The following is a 9,346-nucleotide window of genomic DNA, read 5'->3' on the forward strand; positions in this document are numbered from 1 at the left end:
GAGACTGAATTCATTGACCATCAGGCCACGCTCTAAGGCTCATCTATTTCCTTGGTGAGGGTTGAAAACTATAGGTTTTCTGGACACTTTAATGAAGGAAGCTAATTCATTATTAGATAGTCCATTATTTCACTTGCAGGGTTTGGCTGATTATTTCTAAATCTATTGTGAGGTGTTTCGGAGAGGAGTTATATACTTCTAAATAAACACAGCTCAGAAAGAGAGAGAGTAGTTGGAAAAGCAGCTCACAGGAGGCTGTCAGCTCCCTTTTTTTTTTTTATCTGATATCCTACTGAGAAATGCTTTTCTTGCTTGCACCAGCTCTTTCTGCCCTATAGGCATGTAAAGTCACACCCAGTTACAGTGGCATACTGCTGTGTTATTTATGCAGCCATTTTCATCATTTCTAAACTAGGCCATATTTTTAGAGTGAAACCTGAGCCACAGCCCTTGAACTGTGGATACTGATAGTACTCCCCTTTCCTTAATCTGTAGGCAGCAGATCGTCAGGGTAGGAAAGAATTGCTACCATCTACTAGTGCCCCAAAGAAAAAAGTCTGACGTTGAAGCCTATGTGTCATCTGAGAGCTGGAGACAGTCAAAACTGGCATATTTCTAATGCAGTGATGTATGGACGTCAGTCAATGATTTTGAGTGGCTTTGGGGGAAACAATAATAGAGCAAATTGATTCTGGTGTAATTCCATTGACTTCAGTGGATTACAACACTTATGAATTTGTCCCATTCATTCTTGATATTAAAACCCACTCTAATTAACTTGGTTTACTAATATGCTTTTCACTGTGAGGAGAGGAAGAGAGTGAGTCTTAATATTATAAAAAAAGACAATCTAAAATATAACAAGACTAAAAGAGGAGGAAATGATAACAAAGGAAAGGACATCAATTATGTGGTCACTCATTCACGGTGTCTAAATTTAAGGTAGGCCGGTTTTTTTTTTTTTGTTTTTTTTTACACTGTCTGGAGATATTTGCAATACCTTATACCTAAGCACAATGGAGCAGGCTTACGTTTGGACAGGATTTCCTTGCTTTGAGGGGGATGTCAGACTCCTTTCCATCCCCACTTCAGTGCTCCTATGTCATACATTAAAAGATGCATGTGCAATGCATCTAAGTGTAGCAGTGCTGTACAGATACACAAAGCAAGATAGGGAAGAGTTTTAGTTTTATAAACATGACAATACACAATTGAAGGGGTTTTTTTTGTTTCTTTTTGTTTTTAACTGAAGACTATTCCCTTCTGGAGCAGTTACATTCTACTGTATTAACCTTGAACATTGGCACATTATCTCAGACTCCATTGTATCTTTCTGTAATTATGTTTGAAAATCCTTGCCACGTAAAGTTTGGAAATAGATCCATAGATTCCAAGGCCAGAAGGGACCCTTGTGATCATCTAGTCCAACCTCTTCACACAGACCACAGAACTTCCCCAAAATAATTCCTACAGCATAGCTGTTAGAAAGCCATTCAATCTTGATTTTAAAATGGTCAGTGATGCAGAATCCACCACAACTCTGGGTAAATTATGCCAATGGTTATAGCTATTTTATTTGCGCAGCATTTTAATATCACTCCTCCCTAAATGGTTAATACTGCAGATATCACGCTGGAATGAGTGTTTCTTTGCAATTTATAAACCCTTTGAAGCCAGCAGCTCATCATGGAAGTGCTGACATCCTCTTAATTTGTGCCATCATCATTAAAGAATAATTCTGAACCAATGCTTTTACTATAGGTAGTTTTCATTAGTGGGTGCCCTTAATGTTAATTACTGTCACAAAAGTGGGCATAAAGGAAATTTAATGAAGGACATGTAGAGTTTTGGTTAAAATGTTTTCTCCATTAAGCACAATATCATTTGATTAAAAACAATTCCATTTATTTAAAAAGCATTAGATGCTATAAAAAAGTCTCTACACAGGAAACTCTTGAAAGCAGAAAGGCTTATTTTGTTTCTGAACAAATACATGACTACAGTTTCTCTAGAAAAAAACCATATAGATCATATTTTTGGCTGTTAGGTTATGGAACATTTTATACCAAAATGATATTTGCAGTAAAGTCACCATAGATTTGATGATTTATAATGTGTTTATCAAAGCCAAAGCTGTCCTAAAATACATAACTTTAGGCTAAAAATATTTTAATTAAGTAAAAGGTACGGCTATGCTGAGATTCAGCTTTGAACAACAATGGCTGTAATTTTGATATTTAACCATGGAATAATTTTTCAAATATAGATGTTAAGTAGTTTGTGAGGAGGACATGGTACCTTCTTCTACCTGCAACATACGGCTATTTAGCAATCTTCCTCTTTCTGGCCAGCTCCCGACACCCCCCCAGCAAACTGGAAGTATGTCTCCTGCCATCTTCCTGGTTCCACTGGTGTCTCTGCATTCATGCAGTGGAGGGAATCATCATGCAGAATGGTCACACATACTGAGCAGCCAAGTAGAAAATGTTAATTTTAAAATGTTTCATATACCCGTAAGTTAATGGGATGTCTTTACTTTTCCAGTCAAAAACCGTTACTAACCTGTTCAGTAACTGTTGTTCTTTGAGATGTGTTGCACATGTCCCTTTCTCCTCTGGGTGTGTGCATGCCCTAAACACAGCTGTTGGAAATTTTTCCCTCAGGATACCCGTCGATGAAGATCAAGCATCCTCTGCTGCCAAGTGCCACTGTGTGCAGACATGAAGGGTGGAGCCCACCTGATCTCCCCCCCCCCCCCCCCCCCCCAATTCCTTCTTGCTGGAAAAACTCTGATGCAGAGGGGATAGGCCAGGTCGTAGAATGGACATGTGCAACATCTCAAACAACAGTTACTGAACAGGTTAACAACTGTTGTTCTTTTGAGTGATTACACACGTGCATTCCACTCTTGGTGACTTACAAACCATGCAAACAGGTGGTGGGATCAGAGCCTATCTAAACAAAAACTGATGGACAACTTGCCCAAATCTGGCATAATCTCTAGCTTGCCAAGTGATGGCATAATGGAAGCACGTGTGCACCGAAGACCAAGCTGCCGCCTTACAAGTGTCTAGGATAGGAGCCTTAGCCAGGAAGGCTGAAGAAGCCACTTGCAATCTTGCTGATATGCGGTCTCTCTGCGTGGCAGGATAACATTAGCCAAATTGTAGCACAGGTGAATACATGAGGCTATCCAAGATGATATCCACTGAGCAGAAACTGGGAGCCCCTTCATCCTTTCTGTGATTGCTACAAAGAGCTAGGAAGGAACTAGTTGGACCTGTTGTGGTAGAACGCCAACATTCTCTTGACATCCACAGTGTAGCCTTTCCTCATTTTTATTCAAGCGTGGTTTGGGAAAGAATGAAGGTAGGTAAACTGCTTGGTTGATATTGAATCTAACCACCACTTTTGAGACAAAATTTCAGGTGAGAATGCAGGTAAACTTTGTCTTTAAAGAAAGCAGCATTAAAAGGGCCAGACATCATGGCCTGCAGCTCACCTAACCTACTAGCACAAGTGATGACCATCAAAAATGCTACCTTCATTGAAATGTACAGTAAAGAGCAAAAGTCTCAAAAGCAGGACTCGTATGCTTTGACAATACCAAATTTAGGATCTTATACCTAAGGATACAATTTTTCCAAACCTTTCAAAAATCTTATTGACATTCTATTAGAAAAGACAGAGCAGTTATCCACCTGAGGGTGGAAGGCCAAGATAACTGCTAGGTGACCTTGATGGAACTAAACTGCCAAATCTTGCTGTTTTAGGTACAAAAGATAGTCCAAAATATGCTAGATTTGCCATTGCATTTTTCAAACTCCAGACAGATCAAATAGAGAAACACTTCCACTTGGAAAGGTAAGAAGATCTAGTAGATAGCTTTCTACTATTCAGCAGCAGATCTTGAACCTCTTTTGAACACGATTCCTCCACAGGATCTAACTATGGAGCATCCATGTCATTAGATGGATTGCTTGCAGGTTTATACAGAGCAGGCAACCATGGTCTTGAGAAATTAGATGTCCGTCCAATGGAAGCAGTTATCAGCTCTTTCACCAAAAGGGACAGTGCTGTCTCAGCCATACTAGGACAGTTAGAATGACACAGGCATGATCCAGTCTAATTTTTAGTAGTGAAGGAGTCAAATTGGGGAAGCGTACCCTGGGAGAGCAACTTCCTGTATCAGGAAAGCATCCATTAGGGAACAGACTGGAACCACATACAACACAAAATGCCAGCAGTTTTGTTCCCTATCTCACTGCAAACAGAGCTACCTGGGGAGTCCCCAGGACTAGAAAATGGACTGGCTACATTCAGATGAAGGGACCCCTCATGGTTGACTCGTAAATAACTTTCTTAGGTGATCTGCCAGCTTGTTCTGCACTCCAGGAGGGTAAGAAGCTTTGAGAGCGATAGAGTTGGCAATGCAAAAATCCCCTAGGTGAACTGATTCTTGGCAGAGCAGAAATGAGCAGGTGCCACCTTGTTTGTTGAGATAGAACATTGCCGCTGTGTTGTCTGTGAGAGTAAATAGGTCTTTTCCCCTTCATAAGGGGGAGGTGTGATGTTGCACTCCATATGTTTTATGGAAATATGCTTGAGTGTGAATATGATGTAACTGGAATATGCTTTATGCAAAAGGTCTCTTGTAAGGTATCAAAACAAAGGTTATAACCTACTGAATATATTCCTCTTATTTGTATGCCTGTATCATTCTTGTATCTGAAACTAGAAATATGAAGTATAACTCTGAAGTCCTTTTGTAATTATGCAAAGTCTGGACCATTCATGGTGGTTTGGAATCTTGATGGCTCCCATTGACTAGGACAATTGGTTGTAAATGGTTTATTTACCTGCACGCCTTCCTGTGTACGTGTGGGCCAACCCAGAAAGAATGGAGACTAGGGGTCTTAAGGTGACATGACCATGTTACATGATACTGGAATCCATCTTAATCCTTGTACTTTTCCATTGATGAGGCGGGGGGTGGGGACAAGCACAGACAAAAGATTCCCTCCTTGTGCCACAGCTATAAAAGGGGGTGGGGAGAGCAGGACAAAAGAGGCTGCCAATCATGAGAAAACCCCTACTTACCACCTGAGATGTCTGCTGGCTCTAACAAAGGCTGTACCAGAGGAAAGGATTGGGCCCAGACTAGGAGGGAATCTAGTCTGTGAAAGAAGTGTACTGGAACATCTCCTGGGGCCGGTTTTGTTCAATATCTTCATAAATGATCTGGAGGATGGTGTGGATTGCACTCTCAGCAAATTTGCGGATGATACTAAACTGGGAGGAGTGGTAGATACGCTGGAGGGGAGGGATAGGATACAGAAGGACCTAGACAAATTGGAGGATTGGGCCAAAAGAAATCTGATGAGGTTCAATAAGGATAAGTGCAGGGTCCTGCACTTAGGACGGAAGAACCCAATGCACAGCTACAGACTAGGGACCGAATGGCTAGGCAGCAGTTCTGCGGAAAAGGACCTAGGGGTGACAGTGGACGAGAAGCTGGATATGAGTCAGCAGTGTGCCCTTGTTGCCAAGAAGGCCAATGGCATTTTGGGATGTATAAGTAGGGGCATAGCGAGCAGATCGAGGGACGTGATCGTTCCCCTCTATTCGACATTGGTGAGGCCTCATCTGGAGTACTGTGTCCAGTTTTGGGCCCCACACTTCAAGAAGGATGTGGATAAATTGGAGAGAGTCCAGCGAAGGGCAACAAAAATGATTAGGGGTCTAGAACACATGAGTTATGAGGAGAGGCTGAGGGAGCTGGGATTGTTTAGCCTGCAGAAGAGAAGAATGAGGGGGGATTTGATAGCTGCTTTCAACTACCTGAAAGGGGGTTCCAAAGAGGATGGCTCTAGACTGTTCTCAATGGTAGCAGATGACAGAACGAGGAGTAATGGTCTCAAGTTGCAGTGGGGGAGGTTTAGATTGGATATTAGGAAAAACTTTTTCACTAAGAGGGTGGTGAAACACTGGAATGCGTTACCTAGGGAGGTGGTAGAATCTCCTTCCTTAGAGGTTTTTAAGGTCAGGCTTGACAAAACCCTGGCTGGGATGATTTAACTGGGAATTGGTCCTGCTTCGAGCAGGGGGTTGGACTAGATGACCTTCAGGGGTCCCTTCCAACCCTGATATTCTATGATTCTAAGGGTGATATATTACCTGTAATCAGTTTCTTAATTTATTAGACTTAGACTTGCGTGTTTTGTTTTATTTTGCTTTGTGACTTACTTTGTTCTGTTATTTCTTGAAACCACTTAAATCCTACTTTTTATACTTAATAAAATCACTTTTGTTTAATAAACCCAGAGTAAGTGATTAATATGTGGGGAGCAAACAGCTGTGCATATCTCTCTATCAGTGTTATAGAGGGTGGATAAATTTATGCGTTTACCTCTGAGCCTTGCTAGCTTGGGACTTCCAGAACCCTGTCTTGTTGAGCCAGACATGCTAGCCTGCAGCAACACAGACCCAGGGTCTGGTCCACGTCCCCAAGCTGCAGACTTAACTTGCTGAGCTGTTTTCAGTTACCTGTTTCCACAACCCAGACACCCAGTTCCCAATGGGATCCAAACCCCAAATTAATCCATTTTACTCTGTATAAAGCTTATACAGGGTAAAATGGATTAATTTGGGGTTTGGATCCCATTGGGAACTGGGTGTCTGGGTTGTGGAAACAGGTAACTGAAAACAGCTCAGCAAGTTAAGTCTGCAGCTTGGGGACGTGGACCAGACCCTGGGTCTGTGTTGCTGCAGGCTAGCATGTCTGGCTCAACAAGACAGGGTTCTGGAAGTCCCAAGCTAGCAAGGCTCAGAGGTAATTTCAGCACATCAGGCGACAGTCCCAAGGGGGGGTCTCTGTGACTGAACCCATTACCGTATCCATTGCGGACGATTTCCTGGACCCATTGGTTGGATATTATTTGTTCCTAGTTTTTGAGGAACGAAGCAAGGGGGTACCTAAATAGGTGTGACGGGTTCGTCAGCTGCAGTTGGTATTGAGGGGAGTGGTCTGTCAGTGCCTCAACCAATATGGAAAAACTGATGTTTTGAGGTGGATGGTTGTGACAGCAAAGACTGGAGGCCTCATTGTTTAATGTTTAGGTAATCTAGATTTTTTCCTCTGAGGCTCAGAGTAGTGTTGAGTTGGAAAATGCGGAGTGTGGGATTTATGCTGAGGTTGTGGACTAAATTTTCTTTTTTGTCCAGGAGTATAAATCCCTAATGAGTGGAGAGCAGCCCTGGAGTGTTTAAGCATATGGAGGGATGCCTCAAGTCTTCCTGGCAAACAATTCGGTGCCTCTGAAGGGAAGGTCTTCTACAGTCGTCTGCACTTCCTTATGGAAACCAGGTAGGTGGAACTAGGATGCTCACCGCACAACCACCACTGTGGAGATGAACTGGGCTGCTATGTTGGCTACATCAAGTGCTGATTGGAGTACTGTCTTGGCCAATAGTTGTCCCTCATTAACAATGGCCTGAAACCGTTCACAGGACTCTGGGAGCTGATCAATAAAAGAATTAAGCTTGGGGTACTTGATGTAGTTATACTTTGCTGTTAGAGCATTATAGTTTGCAATTCCGAATTGCAGCGTGGCAGAGGAAGAGGCCTTTCTCCTGAGTAGGTCGAAGATTTTCCAATATCTCTCATAGGGAATGGATCTCATTTGGTATTGGCATGGGAGTTTATGGCATCCACAACAATAGAATTAGGAGGGGGGAGGGGGAAAAAATCCCATATCCCTGTCTGGGATGTAATATTTTTCATCAGCCCGTTTGCAGGTAGGCATGACTAATGCCAAGGTTTGCCACATAAGCTTGGCTGGGTCCAGAAGAACCTCCTTGATGGGGAGGGCTATTCTGCAGGAAGAGGAAGGCAAGGTGTCCAAGAGCTTATGGTGGGAAGGGATCACACTGCCTCGTCTGGACAGGAGGAAAAGATGGTCTTTGTTGTGACTTCCTCTTCAAATCTGCCCTTCTATTCCTTCATGATTTCCTCTGGGGTTTGGAGGCTGTAGATGCTATGGCTGAGGGAGAATGCCTCAAGGGCTCATGGTGGGTCTTGCTGGATGCTCGGGAAGCGGGAAATCTGTATGCCATCCAAGGATGGCATACAAGGTGGTGGGATAGGTGCCAATGGCAGCGCCCATGGTTGGGCGTACCATGGTAGTTGAGGAACAGATGGAGGGTATGACTGAAGGGTCGCAAGTTGACAGTGGCCACCATAAGGAGCGTGGGAAAAGTGGTGAGAGGTGACCTGCTCCAGCTCACTTTCTGATTCACCACTGGAGAATGGAGGTGTGTGACACAGTGCCTGTAAAGATTCCTGTTTCTGAAGGAGACTTGGTAAGGGGAGACCAAGGGAGACTGGTATGACACATACCATAAGTTCTCTTGAATGTTTGAATTCCTGCAGTACCAACTGAACCGGTGTCATGATGGTGATAGTCGGTGGGTTGACACAGAGGGGATCTTGGCCATACCAAGGACTCCAAGGTTGGGTGCTCACTGTTGACAGTGCCTATGGTACTGCTTGTACCGGCAGCATCTTATCAGTGGTTTGACCTTTGTCCTTCTCTTTATCAGCCTGTCCCATTGTTTGGTAGACATTTCTGATCTTCCTAAGAAAGCGTTTGGTGGCAGGATGGGCAAATATCAATATACCATCCACCTTGTGGTGAAAAGCAGTAACAGTAGTGAGGTGTACTCTAAGTGAGCTAAGGGATAGGCTGGAGTTCTTTAGTTCCAGCATGTATTCTATTGATAAGGGGGCAACAACAGGTCAGGCTCGTTTGTTTCGGCACCAGATTGTGAATTTCTTCCATTTATGCAGGTAAGTATTTCATGTGCTTGTCCTCCTACTGTTTACTAATATGTCTTTTCATCTGTTCAAAGAAGCTCAGTTTGTCCTGCTGGAGGCATTTAGAAACCATGCTCTCAGGTGAAGCCTCTCTTGGTTTGGATGGTAAACCTCTCTGGCATCTTGTGAGAGAAGATTCGGCAAGAGTGGAAGAGTACACTCTGCACCTACCACCATCCTCAACAGGAATGAGCACCAAGTCTGTCTGAGCCATGTGGGGCTGTCAGGATGACTTTGGCCTTGTTGGCTCTTATTTTATGTATCACCCTTACTAACAGGGGGATAGGTGGGAATGCGTATAGCAGAGGCACATCCCATTTGAGGAGAAAGGCATCACCCAAGGAACGGGAACCCAATTCTGGTCTTGAGCAGAACTACGGGCATTTGCAATTCTGGGAGGTTGTGAAGAAGTCTATGCATGGGTGACCCCAGTGCTCAAATATGTTGTGTAGGACTGTGTTGTTTAGCTCC

This window comes from Caretta caretta, chromosome 1, assembly GCF_965140235.1.
Source record: "Caretta caretta isolate rCarCar2 chromosome 1, rCarCar1.hap1, whole genome shotgun sequence".
Classification (NCBI taxonomy): Eukaryota; Metazoa; Chordata; order Testudines; family Cheloniidae; genus Caretta; species Caretta caretta.